The sequence below is a fragment of the Lygodium microphyllum genome, chromosome 24, assembly GCF_053477565.2.
Source record: "Lygodium microphyllum isolate KBCC chromosome 24, Lygodium_microphyllum_v1.1.10, whole genome shotgun sequence".
Lineage (NCBI taxonomy): Eukaryota > Viridiplantae > Streptophyta > Polypodiopsida > Schizaeales > Lygodiaceae > Lygodium > Lygodium microphyllum.
The window spans coordinates 6,880,922-6,906,434 of NC_141158.1; the positions used below are offsets into that span (position 1 = coordinate 6,880,922).

Genomic DNA, 25,513 nt, shown 5'->3' on the forward strand with positions numbered 1-25,513 from the left:
AGAACTCAAGTTAGATCCAACGGACGACAGCAGTGAGTGTGAAAGTAGAATTGCAACAGCAGGAGTTGTTCTTCACCTGTTTCCCATGCAAGAGGAGAAACCTGGATTGTCTGGAACCTACGGCAAGGTCGCAGCCAATGCTATCAGCAGATTTGAAGCCCCCGGGCGCAACACTGGATTGCCACAACCTGCAGGAGTTCCTTTGAAGGCTACTCAGGTTCCCAACTCATCTCTCGCTGATGCAACAGGAGCAGCCTGGACTATGGTGAGGTCAGGATGAATGCTACTGGCGGATTAAACCGGGATTCATTGTAGATTGTCACCACCTGCAAGAGTTCCATTGAAGGCTACTCAAGGGGTCCAACCATGTCTCGCTGATCACACCACCATCCACGTGCATGATTGCACAACCCACAACCTGTACGACCATGGCCAGTCACCCAAATCCTGTTCCGCAGACCGGGGGGGAAGCCCAGAATCCATCGCCCACAACAAAGGGTTTTCGCCCAATTCCTGCTTCTTGTTGGTGGTGGGGGGAAGCTTCTGTTGGAAGGTTTGATTACATTACTTTTCTGAGACGATGACAGGCAGCATGGAATGGAAATGAAGCTTGAAGCAGCTTCACTTCACTCTCTTTTATCAGATTGCCTGTCAGGATACGGAGGGACAAAAAAGAGAGAGGGGATTGATGACACAATGGCAACAATGACACGATGATAAAGACGTCTCCCTCGTCCTTGCTACTTGGAGACGAGCCCCTCTCGAGTGCCCTCTTTACAAAGAAAGAATGAATGAATGAAAGGGGGGGAGAGAGAGAAAGGAGAGGGGTAAAAAAATGTTCGTGACAGTCGAAAGTAACCATCAGACGTCCTCATCACCAGATCGTCCGTTCTAGTTTTTGCCTTTTTCTCGATAGGTAGCAGGAAGAGCATCACCGTATTACATCAGAACCATCATAGTATATACCCATAACCCATGCCTTCTTGCCACAAAATCCATAATTTCATCGGTCCATCCACTTACCATTGTACTTTTTTAGGGGGCATAAATCTATAACTGTTGATCATTGATGATCGATCCATCCATTTACCAACGTAATATGCCATGAAAAGTTTGGAGAGGCAACCACACTTTTAAGATGGCGGTCTTTAGAAGGCTTCTTAACATACGGCTCATTATAAAAAAAACCAATGTAATTTGGCTCCATAGACCACATTAGTGCAAATTTCATAATAATTGTTCCATCCATATACCAATGTACTTTGTTAGGGCACATCCACACAACAGGGAGCAATGCATTAGTTAAGGTGCATCCGCACATTTATAGGTAGTACCACATGGCCAACGAAGAGAACTCGAACTCCACTGACCTCATGAGGAACACCTCCATGAGTTATAGAGAGCAAGAAGGGGGAGAAGAGAGAGAAAATGATTTCTTGTGCACGTCAATCTAATAATATTTGGTGGGATCCACTCGTATGTAATTAGCATCTATACACCTAATCTATTTACTAGCACATGGCCAAGCTCTTATAAACTACCCAACATCTAACTTCTAAGAACTCCTTCAACGACCACTAATGTCTTGTTAGGGGAGTTTAGGGCTCTACCTTAGCTCACTTTGTGTGCCCCATTTCAAACCTTACACTCACCCTCAACTTCCAGCTATGTTTGCTCACATTGTTCAACTCCGCACTCAAAACAAACTCCTTTCCTCATGGTGAAATTCTATTCCTCAATCAATTATTAGAGCATGGCTTTCTTTCTAGTAACTTATAACTAATTTAATCTAAAGACCTTTGTAAAAATCCTATGTATTAGTTGCCATTAATATTTGGGAATAAAATACGTTAGCATGTACTCTAATAAGATATCCAAGACTATTTGGTTCTCCCTAGGTTGATGGGATAGACAAAAAGCTCGATGATATTTAGAATGGGAATTGTGAAGCACATTAAACAATACAATCTTTTTGGAGGAAAGAGTGAGTTGTACTAGTAGGAATATTTTAGATACAAGTGGAAGGAAAATAAGATAATTTGTCGATGGGCTTTACAAGGTGATGTAAACACAAGGGTATGTAAAGATAAGAGTAGAAGCTAAAATTCAATGGCTTCTAAAAGTTGGAGAAATTGTCTAGCTAGAAATAACTAGTGTAGGGAAGCTCTAAAATGGCTAGATATAACTTCATCCCATCAAACTTCCAACACTTATGTCAAGTGATAGATGAACACCTTGACCCATTTTGAACATAATTGGCATTTTAAGCAACTAATGATACTTTTGAGATAAAGTAAAGATTGAAAAATGGATCTAATCAAATAAGTAGAAGGACTTTCCTAACCACCATTAAATTTCAATTGTGGAAGTTAAATGGTTGCATGTATCTTGAGGCTTTTTTTAATCTCAACAGATAACCCAAAAAATCTAAGCAAAAATCGCCAAAGGAGGAACCAAAAAATCTTATTAAACTTTACAACTTACCTCAAAACCAACCTAATATTTCCAAGTAAGCATTCAAAGACTAATCTATGTTAAGAATAATGTTTTGGTTTAATAAGCTACATGTTGTGCCTAACTTTTTGGAGGACTAAAAATGGGAAACCCCAAGAATTAATGCACTGGCCTAATCTTTAGTGGACCCACAAAACAAAAGTCAAAGAATGGCAATGGTCATATCAAATATAGAGAGAGAAAAATACAATGTTAAGGACAATCGTGTGAACAAGAGCTGTTCAATGCTTTTTACTAAAAGAAGAGAGGTGGATAGAGGTAGTTGAACCACCTTGCATAGTACTTATTGATTCCTGACAATTCTTTGAAAAAGAAACTCATAAAATAGTTCCAATAGAGCAGCACAAAAGGAAGGGCCAGATAGGTTGCTATTCTTAATTTTAAACCTCAACCAATCATATGACATGGCTTGAACATTTAGCTATTAATCGCAATTAACCCTAATAGGTTGCTATTCTTAATTTTAAACCTCAACCGATCATATGACATGGCATAAACATTTAGCTCTCAATCACAGTTAACCCTAATGGTTTTCGTTCATTTAGACACTTGATGTGCCTCTGTCCTTACCTCTCTTTTTTTTGCTAGATAATAATATTGATCTTTCAAGATGCAATTGTAAATATATCCTTTCCTTTTGGCAAGACCAAAAAGTACAAAGAGTGATGTGAGAGAGAGACATGGAAGTACACTATTAAAAAAAGCATAAAGTGGCAAGAGTTGATGATCATCCTTACTCTACATTAAATGTTTTGAGCATTCAACCAATAAGATTTTTGCAATCATTGCCCTTATAAGATATATTGACAAAGAAACAAACTAATGTAAATCAAAGAGCACACTGCAAATATAAGGGTAGAGGTTAGGTTTGAAGGCTTACTTCAAGGGAGCTTGCTTGGCTTCTTAACCAATCTCTCGTGCCTCAAATTCGAGTTACTACTAATCTATTCACTAGCACATGGCTAGGCTCTTATAAACTACTTACTAATCTAGCTTCCACGAACTCATTCAATGACACCTAATGTTTTGTTCGGGGAGCGTAGGGATTTAAGCTAACTCACTTTGTGAGCCCCATTTCAAACCTTGCCCTCACCCTCAGCTTTCGATTGTAGTTGCTCACATTACTCAACTCTTCACGCAAATTAAACTCCTTCATTAATGTTGAAATATCCATTCTTCAACCCATTTAACTTTGCTCCTCTTCCCAAAAGATATCACACTGTAGCACATTAATGGCAACATTGAGGAGCAACAAAAATGTGATGCTAAAGCATAGCACCTTTTCTAGCAAATTATACGTAAATGTGAAGACTTTTGTATGATGTATATTCATTAATATTAAAGTTTGGCAATAACACCTAAAAATGTATGCTTCGAGAATATGTTGAAGACTATTTGACTCTCCTTAGGTTAATGAAAAAGACTAAAGCCTCATTATCTTTAGAATGGGAATTGTGAAGCACATTAATAGAGACAATCATTTTGGAGAAAAAAATGAGTTGTATAAATAAGAAGATTTTAGATACGAGTGGGACGAAAATAATACAATTCATCAATAACTTTATAAGGTGATGTAAGCATGAGTATCTATAAAGATGACAACAAAAGCTAAAATTCAAAGGCTTCATATATTTGCAGAAATTATTTAGCCATAAATAAAATGGCTAGATAAAACTCCATCCCAGCAAACTCCCACCACTTATGCCAAGTGATAAATGAACACCTTGGCCCATTTTGAACATATTCAAAAATTTAATCAACTAATTATCATTTTGAGACAAAGTTCCAAATATTAATAGTCAACTCAAAACCATTGGCAAGTAAGCATTTAGAGAATGATCTCTATTAATGTTAGTGATTTGGTTCAATAAGTGACATGTTGTGCTTGTGTCCAGTCCTTTTAGAGGATCAAAGATGGAAAACCCAAAGAATGAATGTTATGGCCTTTGGTAGGGCCATAAAACAAGAGTCAAAGAATGGCTATGCTCATACCGATGTTAAGAATTGCATGCGAACAATAATTATTCGATACTTTTTATGAAAAGAAGAGAGGTGATTGAACCACCATGTACTACTTATGATTCAAGGCAATTCTTTGAAAAGTAAATTCAAAAAAGTTTCAATAAAGCACATCCGAAGGGCCAAATAATTTGCTATCCTTGATTTCAAGCATGAGCCAATCATATGATGTCACATAAACATTTAATCGTCAATCAAGGTTAAGACTAATTACTTTGGTTCATTTAGAGATGTGATGTGCCCACTTCCTTCCTTTTGGTAGGACCAAAAAGCAAGAAGTGATGACTAGTAAAGAAACTATAAAATGGTAAGTGTTGAGGATCATCATTACTCTATATTAAATGCTTTGAACATTCAATTGATAAGACTTTTGGAGTTATAATCATTTACAAGATATATGCATAAAAGAACAGAGTGATGTCATCACAACACTACATGCCAAGATAAGGGTAGAGGTTAGGTTTGAAGGCTTACTTCAAAAGAGCTTGCATGGCTTCTCAACCAATTTCACACACCTCATATCTAAACTAAGACTACAATTTTTAAATTACTTCAATATCAACAACCATCTAAAAATACTAGATCTAATGCCCAAAAGATGTTGAATTTCATTATAGTATGCCTATATATTGGTTCAATTACTAAATATAGTTTTGAAGGTGATTGAGGATTTTTATGAGAGTTTAATATGCATGAAAGGCACTATGTTGGTCAATTAACTTTGTTTTGGCAAAATGCACAAGTAATTTTATAAGAAAAATGCACTCGCTTTGTCGAGCTAAATGTTGCCTTAATGCAGATTACAACTAGAGAATTCCCAACAAAAGATAGCCTCTCCAAATTTAAGAATGTTTATCCCTTTTGTCCTATGTGTTTTCTTTGAAGTCCTCATTTGTTTTGGCAATGTAGGAGCGTTTCTATGCTTTGAAATAAGATAAAGGGTTGGTTCCATAGAGGAAGTCCAAAAGCCAACATCCCTATGAGACTAGCCCTTTGGGCAACTCCTTAGGCCTAGACCCAACCTCACTAGAAATGGAATGTGGCTAGAGTTGTAGTAAGCATGAGCCTCTAGAGAAATAGAAATAAAGTCCTCTCATAGATGCTACCAACTTATCTACAAATAAACTAGAAATAAAGTCCTAAGAAAGAACATCATCCATCACTTGACCATAAGACTCAACTATTATCAATGTGGACCAAGGGGGGTGTCTCATATGCACAAATGTCATAGGGCACCAAATGTGTTGGAGCATCATAATTTATTGTGATGCTTCTTGTGATACTTTATTCATGTCTCACCTATCACTAAAAAGAGCATTTATTTATGCATATTGGCAAGTGGAAACCTTGTTTTTCCAAAGGCGCCTCACTTGTTGGCACTCCAAGATAGGGTTCACACAAAGGAGAAACACTTTTCTCTATGCATTAAGTGTTGCAAGCATATTGCATTTGCCTAACAAAACTATGTAGGGTTTTGCAAACTTTTTCTCTTTTGCATACTATTTAGAGATGAGGGCTATGTTTTGAGATTCTTGGAAAATGGTAAACGGTGAACTCATGTAAAACCCCTCTCAATCATAGCCCTCCCACATGAACTTTTGAAGAGCTTATCATTGTGCTTTTTTACAGCAATTGTAGGATGGATTGTACTCATGTAAGCAAGGATAAAAAGTTGAGGAAATGATTTTCTATGAGGGGAGACCAAATGTTGCTTGGTGTGAAGAAAGCTTTATGGTTGCTGAGCTATGATTGGAGTCTATAACGCAAAATTTCCCCATGGTTTTTACCAAGAATTTGGTTAAGTGATGGTTACAAGTAACCCATAGACATATCGACAAATGCTCACCATGGTGAGGTTTAAAGCCTCCATGTTGTGCAAGGGTTATCAGTCTACCTTACGTGGGCAACTTACAAGTGTTGCCTTCCAAATTTCTTGCATCCTCTTTTTAACATGTGCATCATGTCATTAGGAAGGTGTCTCTATCAGCTTGTGCTCACCTTATGCACTCATCCTCCATTTTGCTAATGAAGTCCTAACACTTCTTCACCTCGAAGAGCTCCTTGCCCCAACATGTGATAAAGTATTTGCATGGGTTGTCACATCTAATTGGACAAGTCATTGGCTAATCACATCTTTGAGTTTGTCCATGGTAGAGTGCAACCAATTTACTTTTTATTAAGAGAGCCCAAATTATTCTATTATGGCATCCATTTGTTGAGAGTTGCACATCTCGTACAACAATAGTGGTACCATCTTACAAGTTGTATTGCAAATCCACATTGATAGTGATAATGAAGGTTGCCTTTCCTTCCCCTTAGTCCTTTCCACCAAATGCTAGGGATAATCAATTTCTAGCTATTTGTTGGGCAACACACTCTCAACATATCTAGGACATTTGGACACACTCCTATTGTTTCAGAAGTCTTGACCAATTAGTCATTGATGACTACCTCTCATGTAGCCTCTTGCACATAGTCACAAGATCCATTTGTAGTGAATGCGCAAGCATACCTTCAACAATAAAGGACACTCATTGCACACTCCATGATCCAAGATGTACCTCCTAGGCTTTGAAATGCTCTAGAGCCTTTGTCATGCTAGAGGAGAGCATGCTAAGACATGAGAGAGTGTAAGAAAAGATGGAGGCTCCACCCTCTTGGTCCCTCACCCTCACTCTCACTCTCTTACTCTCACCTCATTTGTGTGTGTGTGTGTGTGTGTGTGTGTGTGTGTGTGTGTGTGTGTGTGTGTGTGTGTGTGTGTGTGTGTGTGTGTGTGTGTGTGTCCAAGCATGCATGTGCGCGCAAAAGTAAGAAGGTCAAAACTAAAAGTTGGCACACACATGAATAGCTTTTTCCAATATTTTTCAACCATTGTATACAAAAAAAATAGGGTTAGGGTTTCCCTTATGCCCTTGGGCACCTTACCCATCTTTTGGACCAAAGACTAGTCTTCTCCCCTTGCATACACTTAAATCCACATTCCTATGCTAAGTGCTACCAAATCTAATTACAAGTTGCATGCAAGGGAGCCCAACTCTCATTTACAATAATGATTTCTTTCCTTAAGACACAATAATTTCCACAAATTTGAGGCTTCCATGTTCTTCTCTTTCTTCAGGTCTCCATATCTTCAAACTAATTAACATTTTCCCTCCTCTTAGTGAAGTGCCAGTCCCATGGAACTTACGCAAAAGAAGCATGATATGGTTTGCAAGAAGTGCTAGGTCAATTAATGCAGAGATCCTAGAGGGCCAAGTTTCTGTGATAGTATGAGGGAAATATTGAAAGAGTGGTGAAGAGGAAGGTGATGGTCGCCAATGGGGGAGGAAGTCGTAGGAAGTAGGAAGCATAGGCCAACAATGTCGGTGGTTCTTTAGGTGCTTTGTATACCTATTATTGTGCTGTCCTTGAGGGTGTGTACTTGTCTTGGTGATGTGAGGTGCTCGTGTAGTGGAATTGGGAGATGGGTCGAGTTCTAAGGAACATTGTTCCACACTTGAGGACCCAATTTGTGAAAGGTTAGTGTGATGTGCCATCCCCAAGGTGATTGGTCTACCAAGCAAGCTTGGGTTGTCCTACCCTTAATGGGCCTTGAGGTTGTGATGTGGGGGAGTGGGCTAGGGTGGCCCCTAGGTGCTATGAGAGTGTCATGTGCTTCTCTCTTTTTTTTCTTTTTCTTTTCTCTTCTTCTCTTTTTTTTGGGAATAATTCTGATACGTATTTCCACTACTCAGGGACTAGCCTAAGTGCATAGTGGAGGCATCCTTTACTAAGCATGTACTCTTTTAGTGAGTTGCACAATTGTAGGCATGATTCTAGATAGAGTGGATGAGCGCATAGAGCAAATCTATGATCTACCATATTTGTTAAAACCTTAGTACAATAGGCAAGTAACAAAAGGGCATGGAGGCGGAGCCATATCATAGCCACTCGATCAATTCTAGCATTTTTGTTGAAGAAGAGTGGTGGGAGTATTTCCTTGTAGGGTGTGATGGAAGGTTGGTGCAAGATGATGAGGAGGTGGAGATATTTGGAGGGTCTGTATAGTTGTTGAAATTCTTCACAAAGTGTATGAACGAGGGAATGAGATTGAGGAGTTGAAATAGATAAATCTTCTTCTTCTCAAGGGCCCTTATGTTTAGAATATTTGGGAAGTTGTATCTCCCATGCTCATTTGTATCATACTCCCTACAATGTTAATGGGGATATGGACATAAAAGCATATTTGCTTGTTCAATCTCATTAGAATAGGTAAATGCATTCTATGCTGCTTTGTCCTCCTTTAGGAGTGCGTACTTCCATTCTGGTTGTCCTTGCTAGGCTTCCCAAGGATTCATGGTGAGATATCTATATGCACCTTCCCTAATCTAATAGGATGCTTTGTAGGCATCATGGTCCACGTGGTGGGCCCATTTCTCTGCTATGCTACTAGTCGCTTAGATAAGGACTCTGACCATTTGTGGAAATAGAGTTTCCTTAAACTTATCAACCTCACTGATCTTGAAAGAAAAAACCACTATCTCATTGGATTCTTCTTGTGCCATGAACCTCTACAATTTCTCCACTAGCTTTCCTTATGTGATGTCATCTCTCATGAGCTTAGGTGGAATGGGGTGATCTAACACCTTTTGGGGTTGTGCCTCAAGCTCTTCTACCATATCATCATAGGCATCATTTTGTGCAGCAATTTGTTCTTCAGTGGGCTTGATGTGAAATCATCAAAAGGTGGCTGATCAAGAAGATCTGTTGGTGGTGTCATGATAGTTGGCGGTTTCCAAGCCATAGGGGACCTAGGAGGAGAAGGTTCATCTTCTAGAAGCCCCATTGCTTCTAGGTCATGATCCTCATACACTTTCTAGTGTACTTGTCATATGAGGTCTTGCTTGGTTGGTTCAGTTGTCATTAAATAAATAGACTTCCTTGATCTATTCCATGCTATCTAGGATGCTTACTGTAGTTCCAAGCTATGCCTTGAGCTCATTAGGATCATCTGCCTTAGGCATGTAGGTTGTGAGGGCCGCTTTCCCATAGATTTCTTGCTACTTGAATAGGATGTACTTGTACGTGCCTAGCTAGAACTTGTATCAGGATTCCCCATAAAAGCAATGCCTAGATTGTTAGACAACTTCAAGAGCATCTCCTGCACAACTGTTGTGCTTCCCCTTCCATAGAGTTTGCACCTTGGGATAGGTGGTCAGTCATTATTTGTTGTAGGGTATCAATGTGATCTTTCATTGTTCTCTCTCATGTAGGTGCTACTCATGCTCTCCCTCCTTATGCTACACCTTAGTCTTCTCTTGAGAAAGCTCAAGGTTGCTTTGTGTCAATAGGCAATTTAATTCAAACGTTTACTTGCTCAGGGTATCATTGTCTTTTGTGTAATCCTTTAGCTCTATCCTTGTTTCTTGAACCTCAATAATAGTATACTTTAGGGCATTCTTCTTTGCATTCAATTCCTCATGTAGCCCATTTATCTATGCTATATCTATTCTTTTGATCTCTTAGATTTCTTCCCTTAAAGTTTTCTCCTTTTCCTATGGTTCTTTCTAAAGTTCCTTTTCATGTAGAGATTTCTCATTTTCCTCTTGTTCTTTTTGAAATTACTTCCTTAAGACACTCTCTTTTTCTGGTAATACCCTTTGAAATTCTATCTATAGAGATTTCTTCTTATCTTGCAGTGATTTGAACTCATTAGTCAATTTCATTAGGAAATTGTTTTCTGTTGTGTGTTTCTTTTTGTTTGCCGTTCATTTTGAAATGTCAGTTTGACAATTTGATTGCTTGGCTCCATCCTAAATTTTTTGTATTTGCTAAGTAGTACTCAAACATAAATAACCCATGTGTATGTTTGTGTGTGTGGTAGCTCATATGAGTGCTTGTTTGTTCTATTGTTGAGGATCCAGTCCGAAGTTTACACATGAAGAAGACAGGGAGTCAAATCTAGTGGAACATACGGAGGAGGAAGAAGCCTGAAAGCAAGAGCTAAAAAAGAAGCCTATCAACTTGATGAGCAACATCAACCCATTTGATCATTCTCATGATAATCGGCCGACTGATGATAGAAGATGGGCAAATGAGTCAAGCCACATTGTTGGAGATTGGCCAAGCAATACTGAGGCTGATGGCTTGAAGGACGGTTTCATAATAGATGCTTTTGTTTGTAGCACCCTTGTGACTATGTATGGTAAATGTGGCAGCCTTTTGGAAGCAGAAAGTGTATTTGCTCACGGATCCAACCATGATGTGGTACTGTAGAGTGCTCTAGTTTTGGTATATGTGGAACATGATCAGGGAGAAAAAGCTTTACGCCTCTATAGGCAAATGGTAGAGGAAGGTGCTTTGCCAAGCATAGGAGAAGGATCGCAAAGCTTTAGGAAAGAAAAGCTAATGTTAGCTATAACAGAAAGCTACATGCTTTTTGGGCTGTGAAGCTTTTTGGACATGATTTCTTATCCTCGTGGGGGGGTGACAGGACTGGATGAGGAGGAAAAAAGCTATGGTTTGCTACAATGAGGTTTTCGAGGACAGAAAGAAGGATGCTCATGATTGTCAAGGAAGAAGTTGTTGGATCTGCCGTATGATGAACAAAGGTAGAAGATGCACAAGTGGACAGAGGCAGCTAGCTGCTTACATCCAAGTCTTCACTAAAGAGCGGGCTGCCTAAGAAGAGAAGTTGAGAAAGATTAGTGCTCTGAACTAGATCAAAACCACAAACAATGCTGCAACAAAGAATGACTACATCTTCAAGAAGAATGCCTTGAAGTATTATCAAAGCATCATAGTTGTGTCTTCAAACAATACCCTCTCCACATATGCACGAATAATAGGCCCAGACTACAATCCAACATGGTGAAGATGTCACGATTGACAACATAGTAAAGTATGGAAGGAATGGCTAGGCTCAGACATGTAGTTGTGTAGTTGTGAAGCCCACGAATAATACATATGTGCATGCAACCAATGATGATTTGGGAAGACAATTTACCACTTTGCATTGATGAGTAGTTGAAGGTGGTTGCAGTTACCACTGTGACAAATGGTGGACAGAGGTCCATAAACTATGATAAGAGCGTTTGATGTTGAATTGACACATCTTCCAAGCTTGATGGTGAAGGTGGTCATGAAGAGACGACATCCTATGAAGTGCTCGCTGTGCTGAGATGAGGACAAGTATCGAGGAGATTCTTGAATAAATGCTCTTCATTAAGAAAGAAGGCAAGAACCATGGAGAGCTTTAGGAGCTCATAACACGGGCCTCTGTGGCATTTCTCAGTCTCCGTCAGATCAATCGCATAATCTTATAGGAGGAAGATCGTACAAAGCAAGAGACTGAAGTTGCAAAGTTGCTTGTGGATCATACAACACTGTGGCTCAACAATCTATTTAATTTTTTTTAAAAATCACTATCTTAAAGCAATTAGTGCTTGTAAAGACTTCAAGTCAAAGTATCATGACCATAGAAAGCCCATGTTTTGAAGGAGCTCATCTATGAGCTATAGCTCATGGAGTTTAGACCATCATGAGGGCACAAACGATTGCAGATATGACTGCCAATATGACTATCCCAAAGAATTTGTTATGTGAGTCACCTGCTGTGTCATTGTGAATTGTTGCCACCCTATCATTAGCAGCATCTTGCATCTAGTTGTGTTGACACAACAAAGAAGTACAGAAATCATCGTCACCTCGATGGATATTCCTTGCGCCAACTCTTTGTCTTCTCACTCGCCAGGTTGTTACCACATGCTTTGTCCTTTATGGGTTGCTTCCCATGATGCGCCTACCATCATTGAGTCAAGCTATGCTCACAATTGAAGATTGTAAGTATGAACATACTCTGAAGCTAAATATTCATGGAGAGAGCAAACACTATGACTTGACTTGGCATTTATGACTATGAGTTTAGCTCTCCTGATTTAGCTTTGGATTTTGTAATCTTGCTTGGATTTTTAATTCAAACTCCCATCACGCATAGTGTCCCTGTGACGAGTGACTTTCACGAACTTCTGTGCATATTCTGTGCGACATCTGGTGAACCCAACATGAAAACATTGCTTCTGATCATCAAGATGGGAGACCCTTTGAATAATCCACCTTCATCGTCGACTATTTCTTCCTTTTCGATCGATGAGATGAAGACTTTGCTACAAACTCTATCTTTAGCCATTATGATGCAAAATCAGCAGATGCAATTATGTATGTGGCAACAGCAGTAGTTGCATTGGATCAACAATGACTATTGCATCAAGAATAGGAGCATACACTTGGTGCAACCAAGGAGATTGAGGCTGTGGTTAGTGAGCGAAAATTATTTGATAGCCAAAACGTTTTAGCCTACATTAAGGCCTTTGAAAGCCAGATGCACTTCTTTGGAGTTCCAACAACTAGAGTAACTATTTCTTACAGCTTGTCATGCCTACTTTTTGCAGGTTAGAGTGACATGTTTGTTTGTATAGGACTCTAACTAGGATGCTTTTAGGAAAGTGCTCAAGGACGAATATTTTCTGGAGCATTATGGTATTGCTACATGAAAGACATTCAGAGAGTGGGTTTATCAGCCCAACAAAGGACTTGTTGCTTCTAGAATTGTTGCGGGAGTTTGAAGAGCGATGCAACCAATTGGATGTACTAGAGCAAAGTGCTCTGAACTTAGAGAAAGTGGAGTTATTCTTACATGTGGCTGATCTTGCACTTTTCAGGATGACTTGGGAGAGTACTAGAGGACCGTACACAATGTATGTGTTGAAAACGAATTGGTAGGATGCTGTCGATGCGGTTTCTACACTGATAAAGTGGTGGAGATGGAAGGCTCGCTTGTAGAATGGGATGTAGTGACCATTAGCAATGTCTTCTCCTACCAGGACTTCTCCTACTTCTCTTGTTGCACCATTCACTACTTCTCCTATTTCTTAGCATGTGTTTATTCCTATGCTTATTCCTGTTGCGGTTGTCAGACCAGCTACAAAATCGACCGCTGAAGATATGGTGGAGGAGATATCAAAGAACTTAAAGACCTACAAATTAAGATGACTAGAATGGAGCAATAGCCACTTAGTCTAGCTCCAGTTTCAACCCCAACTTCTTCTACTCTTACAAATTCTTCCAGGAGTGATCGTGTCCATTGTTACATGTGGTGTGATAGTTCAGATCATGAGCAAAAAGACTATTAAGATTTTGAAGAGGCAAAAAGGCTGAAGTTGGTAGTCCGGAGATATAGAGCGGCCGATTAAACCAAATTTTGGTAAGGGTAGTATGAAAATTTTGTTAAAGGAGTCTTTTTCACACTCTTCTTATGTGATGCAAGAGATGGCAAGAGAAGTTATTGCCTATGGCCTTCAGTTAGAGTAGTTGTTTTCTGAAGGACAAATCTCCTTTATGGTCCTATGCACTACATGTAGAGAAAAAGGGGAAAGCTTCAACATCCAAACTTTCAGCCATAGGTGATGTGATCAGGAAAGGGAATGGATGGGATGATTGAGTTGATATCTTTTCTATCTATGCATATATGGCAAAATCTCAATGTTTTGAAGCTCTTGTTGAGGAGAAGCAGAAAAGAGATGATGATCAGCTTGAAGGTTCGAAGAGGGTGACTAGGAGGAGTGATCCAATTTCTCAGCCTTCTTCTTTAGGACCAGAGTAGAGTATGGCCAAAGATCAGAAAGCCCAAAGTACAAGAAGATCAAAAAGCCCCAAAGACAAAGGATCCGAAGTCGAAAAAGTAACCTAGTTTCAAGCCGCTTTTCGACATTGAGACGACTATGGACTTGAAGAAGGTGCTTGAGGATCGAATTCTTAACTGCAAAATTGAATTCACTCTTAGAGAAGTCTTGGGAATTACCAAAAGATAATTTCATGATGTTATCATCAACATCATTAAAAGAAAATGACAGATTATTGAAGAACCGACACAAGATATGATCCATCGAGAGGCTTTAGTAGTTGTTGAGGCTATTATTTATGGATTGTAGATTGAGGAGATTGATTTTGATGAGGAGATTACTCAGGAGTCTACAGATGGAGCTTTATGTATGCAAGCTAAGAAGAGTCTTCAACCTTTACTTCAGCCCGTGCAGTATGCGGAGAGTGAAGACGTGCCTAGATTGGTGCCTCGTAGCCATTTTTCTCACAGTCACTGGGCTTGTGTGACTATAGAAATGGTAGTCAATCTTCATGAGACAGAGACCCCTTGTGTTGCTCTTTTCGATCGCGACTCCGAGATTAATGTCGTAGTGCGTGGATTGTATGATACTGGTAGATGGCCAATTGATGTAGATCATGGTTGGCATATGCGTGCAACGCTGCAAGAGATTTGTATGCTGCTTGTCCGAACTTGAAGATTTCTATTGGAGATGGAGCTAGCATATGGAGTTAAAAGATGAAAAACATATTTGATATAAAAACCATTTGTAGTACTTACTAGTTCCCAATTCCTACCATGGGTTTTGTGTTATGATGGAAATACTCCAAGGATAGCTTTGAAATTTCACCTTGCTTATCTTCTTTTCATGAAGAAGTATGTGGAGATCACTTTGGATTCGAGCTAAACAAAATGAAAATCATACTGTCTTACTTGGCCTAGTTTGAGTGTTGATATTGCTTACTGATGTAAACGTTGCCACACTTGTTAGTCATTCCCTAAGAGGGTGCCGATTTCAAAACTTGCTAAAGCTATTGTTTGCCAATGGGGCATTTGAGAAATGGGGTTTGTATTTCACTTGAACTTTGTAATGTACTAAAACAGGAAAGTCTTATATCCATACTATAGTTGATTACATGACCAAATGGCCTGAAGAAAAAGCCACTCTGAAATGTAATAAAGAGGACATAGTCCAATCTTTGATGGAGAATATATGTTGCAAGTTTGAGATACCATTGGAAATAGTGATAGATTAGGGTCCTAGATTCAAAAATAAGCTACTCCAAGAATTGACAAGGAAGTTAAATCTAAAGCATAGGTTTGCTATCCCTTACGAAGAGTTTATGGGAGCAAATTCTTCTCCTCTTGAGCATGTTGCAGGTATGGACCTTTATTAATTCAATATATCAATTTCTCATAGCCTCTAATAATGTCTACCAACTTATTTTATTTACAGGGTTTGGATAAATACTTGATGATGTTTGCAGGCATGGAATGCATGGTATTTATTGGTGTTATGAATTTGAACGTAAGGTACTAACATATGTTGGTATCAAGACCAGTAAAAAAGACATGGAGATATCGTACATTCATTATTATAGAAGAGTTCTATTTAAAGAGGTTTTCTCAATCTTACAACAAGAAAATGATAGCCTTTTGCCACATGAGAGGACATTAAAAAGTATTCATATGTGTTTGTCAGTTCCTTCTTTTTTTGAGATAAGAAGTTGTGACAACACATCATGACATGCAACACATGAACAAGGAATCTTGGAGGTTTCAACAGTCAAGAGAGCAAAGGAGCTATGGAGGGAGCTTGAAATAATAAATCAAGATATTGCATGTTGGAGAATGATAAAATAAAAAGGTATAGCAACAGGACAAAAGAGAGGAATAATTAGACCTCTTATTCAGGAGGAACAAAAGTATATAGAGCACTATTGGTCTCTTGAAGAGAATTCTCTACAATCGCGACATGTGATAACGTATAAAAAGTTATTGTTCAATGGGGATGTTTATAAGCTTGGGGATTATGTAGTAGTTAAAGTTGATGAGTCTAACACTATTGTTGAAAGCATGGGTCATTGGAAGGCTCGTATTACATCATTTTTTTCAGTACAGTGGAATAAAGAGATCATGCTTTTCTTTGGGATAGAGTATTATAAACAATATATCAAAGTAAAAGATAATAAAGAGTGCTTACTTATCGAACCAACTACAAGAATGAGTGTGTTACAAAGAGAATGTCTTCCATTTGATTGGGATTGTGTAAGGCCTACAAGCTCATTAGTGCACAAGTGTATGCTTCTCCCTTTCACCAATAAGCTTATTGCTTATTAAATAAAAGATCTCTCACCAAGGATGAAACTGCTTCAACTAGGTGAAGTTGGATGTATTCCTCCATGGCTAGAGAAAAATGATATTGTGTTGGCATTTATGGATAGGAATAACAATTTAACCAAACATGCTATGGTATGTGAAGTGGATAGAGAAAAAAAAGAATGCAAATTAGCATGGTTGGAGAAATATCACAATCAAAATACCTTATCGAAAGTTTCTATGGAGGATAACTGCACAAGGGACTGGAATTGTTGTATCACAATAATACATGGATGATTGATAAGGATAAGGAGGAGAGCAATATTACTCTCTAGAGAATTATGTGATTTTCCAGTGTCATGGATATCCTAAATTTATGCAAAAAAGACATGTCTTTATAGACTATATACATGCCTATAAATGTAAGTATTTTATATAACATTTATTTTATTAGATCAATCCAAGTTTCATATATCTTCAAAACTACTATTTACCATTTTGTGAATGATTACTATCTTAAATATTATGTTTATTTGACTTGCATGTAACTTTTTTTCAAGTTATATTTTATGATGGCCTCTAATGAGGTCATGGATGTAGATACACCAACATATGAACAAATATTCTTGCCTCCACCATCAAACACTCACAATCCTAATAAGAAATATGGAAGAAAATATCTCATAGCATATAGTTGTAGTACACAAAACCAAATTTATTGTTAAATCAAGCTACTGTAAGACGGTGGGTGAAATATGTGGAAGAAAAGTATAAAAATCTACGACATAAGCTTGACTTGCAACAATAGATAAAAGATTACATTGAGTCTAAGCATCATGGGATTAAGCCACTTGAGTTTCCAAGGGCAACTTATATTTGGAGAAAATAAGACATTTATTTATATTTCCTTTGAAATATGCAAGCAAATAGAAAGTTCAAGAAACAAAAGATGAGACACTTATTGGAGAGCTCCTCTATGGTACACTCTTTTACATGTATTACAACTTACTTTACTTTTTATGCTGCTTATAATTCAATGTCTTTTATAGAAATCAACTACTTCTATAGTTGGAGAATATGCTAAAGATTATCAAGAAGTTCAACAAGTTTATTTCAAAATTTTTATTTTCTATTTAAGTTGTTGCAGTTAAAAAGCTCGTAGTTGGATCTCGGGGCGGGGCATGCGGTCCGCCTCCTTTGGTGTGCACTGATCACCCCGCCCTTTTTGTCGGAGACGCGCTCCTGGACTTAATTGGTTGGGACGTGGACTCGGCGATGTTACTTTTAAAAAATATCATTTCTTTGTGTAGAAATCTTGTTTCTATCCTATTATTTTGGGGCATCCATTCATTGCTGAGTCTCGTATAGAGACTAAGGTTATGGGTGATGGGTCTGCCTATGCATGGATCTAAAGAAAAGATGGAAAGAGAGCCATCCAATTCATGATAGTTCGTGTCAACCATCAATGGAATTAGGATTCTTTGAGGGATTCTCCTCTTCCAATAGGAGAGCCAATAGATTTTTATTAGGTACCATTGTCTTGCGAGACGACAGTGGTATGAGACAGGAAAAGCTCTTGCCTCTTGGCAATGGCAGTTTTTCCTCAGGAGTTTATGGTATGTTTGCTGAAATTACTTTGTGTTTTCAGCATATTACGGACATGCCTAGAGCTGCCAGGCAGTACTTGAAGAGAAAATAAAAAGAATTGAAGCTTGCAGGTCTTTTACAGGATGAAGAGGGTAGATGGTTTCTATGACGGGTTGTCATGCTCAGATACTATGGAGGATCTTTCAGCATTGTTGAAAATTGAGAATCAAGAGCTGACATATGTCTTACACATCCATTCTCTGGCGATGTATTGCAAAATTGCTGATTTCATGCCGCAAGAAAATTTGGCTGCTGAGAATTCTCAGCAAACAGTGTTATTTACTGAAATATTTCAGCAAAAAGATTTACAGGGTGCTGTTTATACACAACAAAATTTGTATTTACCAAGGTATTTATAGCAAGGGTCGAAATTTGCAGGTTGTAGCAAAGAAGCCAGAGTATAGACAAAATATAAGACAATTGACAAGAAGATCAGGATCGGCTGCAGGACTGCTACCCTTGGACAGTGATGAGGATTTGCCAATGTTTATGCCATTTATGGAGATGGATATGAATATAAACGTCAATTTGGTCAAGGCATAAACAAGAATTGTTCCATTGAGAAAGAGGAAAGAGAGCTTGGAGTCATGGGATCAACCAACCAAAGAAGATACAGATGTTGGAGTCATGGGATCAACCAACCAAAGAAGATACAGATGTTATGATGATCTACAAAAACATATCTACTTTGATTTGTCCATATGATCCAAGAGGAAGTTGTGAGAAACTACGTCAACTTACCTACTTGTCATATTATCCCGATGATTTCCCATATGATCCTGGTGGGAACAATGCTGCAAATGGTAAACAAGTTGGCCCATTCAGAGGATGTGCAGGTTTCGAGGGGGCGGATGTCATCATGCTGCATGTCCACCACTATGAAGCCACTTTGGAGTGTTCTGATGACAGTCATCTATGTGGAGGAGAACTCGGGGTCCTGAGATTGGGCTTACTGCTGATCCGTTGTCAATTTCAATGCCATCAGTGCTTGCAAGACTATGTGTGACAAGTTTCAACAAAGCTATAGACTATCCTTGGCTTCTTAGAAACTTGTGGTAGACAACATTGATTGACATAATTAGTAGTGGTCACACTTGAAACCAACCACATCTATACCTTCAATATCTGTGTATTCCAAGTTGGCATCTCTATTTTCAAGAGAGGAACAATGGCAACATATAGGTGTCCACCAATTCCTTTTTGTACAAAGAAAAAGTTCATGTTAACTAGCATGCAACAGTGGCCCTGTAGCTCTATGGCATACACTGTTGTTTGTCTATGGTGCTTTTGATGCTAAAAGGGAGGTTTGTTTAGCAACTTACGAGAGTCTACGAGCGAACTGTTGTGGCTCTGCACATCAGAGGGGATTTCAAGCCTTCGTAGTATCATTGGCAAAAACTATATAGAGGATTGTTATGACTGGCTTCCTAGGGGTATCCCTTAGGCCTATTTTATTTCTCTCTCTCGGGTTTCACAAATTTCCAAAAAGGTTCCTATTCAGAGGTACCAAGGTTTTAAGTTAGAAGTTTGACTTAGCCAGCTGTTTTATCAAGGAGCATGGAAATCTACTTTTAATATTGCCCCTTCTGATTGGCTGCACGCAAGGCATTGAACATGGCTTTTTTGGGACATTGTGCCTTCTTTTCCCTTTGTTAGCACCGACATTTGGATACTCTAGGAGTGCTACTCATGGGAGGGCCTGCTTTTTGAAGAGGGAGCCAACGTGTTTGTTTGAGGGTGAAGGTGATGGTATAAAACCATTCCTAACGCACTCACAACAGATGCCGAAGTTGCATAAAGAGAGTTTGAATCCATATCTGCCAATAGTTTGAAGTTGCTATGTAAATAAAGGAGAGTACTGGGGATCTGGAGAGCTCTATAAGAAGCGAAATAGAGGAGCCGAGTACATGACAGAAACTACAGGATATTGGGAAGAGACAAGAGATGAAAAGCACGCAAGGAATAATGCTTTGATGTGCTCGAGGGAGTCCAAAATCGAGTCCTACAAGGACTGTATTAAGGACGTATAATTGCTAGATGATTTTGCGGAAAAAGGCCACCAGCCGTTGTATCATAGCTTTTGCAGTGCTGTATGGTTAAACATTTTGGAAAAGAAATGTGGGGTAAGTAGAGGTTGGCATGAGCTACAACTCCGTCCTAATAATAGAAGGGAAGCTTTGGCGCATCATCACTTTGGCATTCTCTTACATAAGTATTCTTCATCTTGTCTTTAGCATGTATGCGCTCTAAAGTCTTGATATTGTTGAGGGCCTTTAGCATATTGGATTTGGAATAAAGTTTTACCTCCAATACACACTGGTTCTAATTGTATTGATAGCTATACTGGTTCTGAGTCCCTATCATGTGTCGATTCATTGCTTCAAGTTGGAGCATTATAAGCGTGTGACTGTAGTGGGCTACTATGTTATGCACATTGAAGTCAAAGAGTTGGAGCGAGCATCATTGAGTAGTCAGACGAATTTGAGTTTGTGTAAACAACTTTTGTGAATCAATAAATCAAATCATTTTGAGTTCTTTGAGTGCTTTCTTTCTTTCATGCTTGTGATCTCGAGTAAACAAAGGCCTAGAGGCTTCCGACAATCGAACTACGAGACAAGAATTTTCAATCTGTCTCACAGTGGCCTTATGCTAGCTCTCCATCGATGCTTCTGATTACTTTCCCTAAATCTCTTTTCCCTTCTAGATGTAGTTCTATTCCCAATAGTTTGAGAAGCTGTGGTAGTATTTCTAGTAGATGTGGTCTTTTCTTTGGTTCTAGGAGGGTTCCTACTACTGAGCAGTTCTCTCTTGTTCTCACGTGCCTTGAGTAGTTCATTAAGAACTCTCTCGCTACCCTCTCTAGGCATTTGATCTGGCTCTGAGACAAGCTTCTTGCCCTTGTCTAGAGAAGAGACAAGGTCCCCTTTGCTCAAAGTAGTGACTATCTCCACGTTTGGTAAGAGTACGTGTATACGGTGTGCTTTGTAGTCCATAATGCATGTGGTTGAACATTTGAAAGGTCTTCCAAGTAAGACTTCCTTTCCCTTGTCTTCTCGATTTGGAAGCATAGAAAACATTGAGGGCATGCTTTCAATCTCAACAGTCAAGAGAATTTTGCATCATCCTAAGAGGGAATAGGTTGATCCTCTATACGGCTTCATAGCTACATTGGTTGGGATGAGTTCAGGTTGTCCAATCTTAGTCTATACCTCATAGGTCAAGATGTTGTAATCTGAACCTTTCTCTATAAGAGTGTCAATGATGAGCTCTTGCTTGTAGTTAGTTCGACCCTAAGATATGTAGGGGGGATTAGCTCTTCATCTTTTGGGTTAGTGTTTGTGGTTGGACCTTTTGGATATTAGGCATGGTAGACCTAGTTAGGGTACTACATGAAACCTTGCATGTTGAACAATCACGATACATGTGAGTTATGCTGCACTCAATGCATCTAAGGCTAGCCCTTGTAAATTTATATATAACCATTTGGTCTGCTAGCTATGGCCTAGGCTCTTGTGTTGTTGGCTTTGGCAATATGTGAATGGATAGATGGAGGGGAATTTTCACTCATTTGTGTTGACTCATCAGGTTTTAGGACTTCGAGACCTAAGGTCGAGTCCACTATGAGGCATGTCATCATAGTGTAAGGCTCTTAATAGTTAGATGATAAAATCATCAACTCTTCTTGCAATGATATTGTGTGGTTCTTGATGTGGGTGTTCTTATTCAACTCTCTAGGCTGGTTAGTTCTTCTTGGATTTTGCAACTTCATTTCTTGGAGTTCCTATCCTTCAAATTTTGTCACTCATTGGTCAATTGGTCTTGTGATCTTGCACTAAATGCAAGTGGTGAAATTATGGGCTCAGTGGTTGGCTTCTCCTCTCAATTGCTGCAATCTTGGCACTTTCTTTGAATGGGATTTAAAATGATTCAAAGTGGGCTTAGAAATTATTGGTAGATTGGTCGACAATATTTCTCATCGTGCCCTTGTCATGATTGGAATGGAGCACATGATGATGTCATCTTGGTTGGATAATTTCTAGCCTGATGACTTGCAGGGTGTCCTATATGTAGATGTGAAAGTGACTGTTGTGGTTGTCCACTATGATCCTAAATGACCTAAGGTAATATCAACCTAGTGTGTGTTGTTGAGGTTGCCTAGGTGCTATGTGCAATAATGTGTACTAGGTCCTTGCAATATGACGAGGTGGCTACTTAGTTTAACAAGCTCTTTATTGAGTTCTTATGTCATTAAGATATTTACTTCAAATGCTTTACTTCAAAACCTACAAGTTATCAAGGCACTTTGCAACACTTTGATTCAAAAACTTGTAAGAGTGAGGTGTGCAAAATTAGGCTTCCTTCCTTCCAATGCAATGTGCATGGGTGCAAGCAATTCTACAAAGTATCACAACCATGTCATGCTAACAATATGGCAAGTAAGGATGAGTGAGTGGATATGAGTGAGGGATGAGTGATGAGAGATGAGTATGAGAGAATGAGTGTGAGTGGGTATATGAGGGAGTGGGGGATGAGTGATAAGGGATGAGTATGAGAGAATGAGTGTGAGTGGGTATATGAGGGAGTGGGAGATGAGTGGTGAGAGATGAGTATGAGAGAATGTGTGAGTGAGTGAGTGTGAGGGATGAGTGTGTAGGTATGAGCGAGGGATGAGTGATGAGGGATAAGTATGAGAGAATGAGTGAGGGATGAGTGGGTAGGGATGAGAGTGTGAGAATATGAGTGAGGTAGGTATGAGTGAGCGAGGGATGATTGAGTGTTGGGTGTGTGTTAATCAAAAGTGCATGTTTATGAGTGAGGTGGTGCCAATGAGAGGATGTGATGGATGTGTGGGAGTGAGTGCGAGTTTTAGGGTTTGAGTATGTGTGGGAGTGAGAGTTTGATGTTGTGATGTGTGGGAGTGAAAGAAGATAATGTGTGGGAGCAAAAGAAATTGATGTATGTGTGGGAGTGAGAGAATGAGGTATGTTTGGAAGTGGATGTTATGTGTGGTGTAAGGGGTGTGGTAGTGACTGTGAACATATGTAAATAGGTATGGAAGGGGGGTGCATGAATTCTAGTGTGGGTTAGGTATGGAAATTTGGGTGTGTTAGTTTGGGTGTAGGTGTGGATATAGGGGGTGTATTAGGTTTGTGGAGGTGCAAGTGGGCAGGGTGTATGATCGAAGTAATAGTGCCTCTATCTCTTCTTCTTCTTTGTCTTCTCCTATCTCTTCTTCCTTCACCCCTTCTTTTCTACCTTCTTCTAATACTTCTTCCACCATTAGACGAGATGCAAGTTTTCCAAGAATACACAAAAGTTAATAGCATATGCACAACCTTGTCACATAAGAAATCCAAGGAGAGTATGAGTTTGCATTTTATGTTTTTGAGATTTGAGTTTTGAGTTTTTTGTGTGTTTTTTAAAGTCTGTGTTTTGTGTTTTTTCCTACCCTAACAATACCTATCGTCACAATCTCAATCCAAAGAAGCTATTTCTTCCGATTCAGCCTTCTTAACCTACCCGCAAAGGTTTCGGAATGCTAGCCACAAATGTGGACGATTGAAACCCCATCGATCCCATCCACGCCCATGCACAAGCCTCCTATTCCACCACATAATGTAGGAGTGTGAGAACCTTGGTGGTTGCATCATCTTAGGTCTCGACAATGAAACCAAAATGTTGAGCCTAATGCACCAACAATCGGGACTTTGGATGGACTTCTATTGTTAAAAAAAAAATTGCAACTCAAGGGGGCACCACTTGATGGGGGGTAGGAGATGGCATTATCATTTTGCTGAGGGATAAAGGAGTTAGTGGAGATCATGAGAATAATCTAAAAGTACTGTGAGATCCAAGGGATTCACAATCATAGCTACGATGAAAGAGGTTACTTTCAATGAATATATACTATAATGCTAAGTAGGACTACAACATTGAGTGATACCCAATTGACTTGTTGATTGTTGTATATCCTATATTGTTTCTGCATTGGTGATAGATGGGAAAGGATTGGAAAGACTTGTGCGTTTGACTCAAGGAGACATGTCTAACCATGTGCAAGTTGAGATTTCATAGGTGTGCCTTGACCTTGATGTGCCTCGAGTTTACGTGGGAAAATAGGAAGCCGGGCTAGGGGGTTCCAATTGACCAAGGCCACTTGGTATACCTAGCTTAAGGACTCCTAAGTGCGGTGCTGTTCTTGTGCATGCATATTTTTATTTTTTCTTTTCTTCTTTTCTTTCTTTTGAAAAACAATGCAATACAAAAGGACATTCCAATATTGTGAAAAGAATATGACAATATCAAGAGACTTAAAGAGGCTCTTTAAGGAGGGATAGAAAAATTAGTGATGGAGTGGTTCATCAGGGCTATCACTAAAATTATGGCTTGGTTTATGAAGAAGCTTTTGACATTGATAGAAGCTTGTCTTCTCATTGTTATTGTACCTTGTTTGTTGGTAGAAAGAACTAAGAGAATGCCTATGAAGGCACATTTTTATACAAGGCATGATATTTGTAGATGTGATCCTTAAAGTCTCTTCCAATGATATTCTAGGTAGGCCTTCATTGCTCATTAGCACTTTTGGTAATTCTTTTAAGGGATGATAGCCCTTGGTGGCTTCAAACATTTGATCTGCCAACCCATACAATCACATGAGCTGTCTTGCATTCACTTGATAGACATATGAGAGTACGTGCAATTGACATTATCCAAATCTCCTATTAGAAGAAGTTCCACTTACTCGAGTCCAATTGTGTTGATAGTCATTACTTGTAAGGTGTGTTGGATCTTTTTTATGTTTAGTTTGATCTATATATAATTATTGAAACCATATGCACATGTTTACAATCTATGAACTCCTATCACTTCTAGATGTTAGAAGCCAATTGTAGAATTCAACCCCAATTCAAGACTATACTCTAGTGTGGCACAACCATCGACGAGTTGTGTGAACTTTACTAGGAGGGATAAGTATTGTGAAACATTGAGAAGTATTTCTCGTTACCCTAGTCTAGCAGCAACATGCATCTCCTTTTCTATTACAACTTTGTCAAGAGAGAGATAGTTTAGGATGGGTCTTGCTAAGGCCATACCACTTACAGTAGCAAGTACACGGAAGGAAGTAGGGGCTACATAGGTTGGGTCTCTTTAAGATTGCCATATGGATCATTGTTCATTTGAGACATTGGCCTCTGAACATCAAAGCTTGATTATTAAACCAACGTTTCTTAGATTTTCTTCATCCCTTAGTTTCTTTTTTTAACTCCTCTACCTTGGAAAAGTCATGCTGACAAAGCACTTCACTAAATGTAACTATTAGGCCGTGCTCTTCAACTATCTCATCTGAGATGTGCTACAGACGTTTGTCTAGGA

The 25,513-nt window shown here is 39.0% G+C and overlaps 1 protein-coding gene across 4 annotated transcripts in view; it reads right to left on the reverse strand.

Annotated features, from left to right (window-relative positions):
• LOC148014816 (protein MICRORCHIDIA 2-like) overlaps nucleotides 1–891 on the reverse strand; it is a 139,089-nt gene extending 138,198 nt beyond the window's left edge. For 3 of the 4 annotated variants that reach the window (XM_087665004.1, XM_087665003.1, XM_087665002.1), the window contains exon 1: nucleotides 77–890. The gene's annotated coding sequence lies outside the window, so the exon portion shown is untranslated. Of the gene's footprint in view, nucleotides 1–76 lie in introns of all 4 variants that reach the window. The other variant, XM_087665005.1, reaches the window with a different exon arrangement.
• Nucleotides 892–25,513: the final 24,622 nt, after the last annotated feature.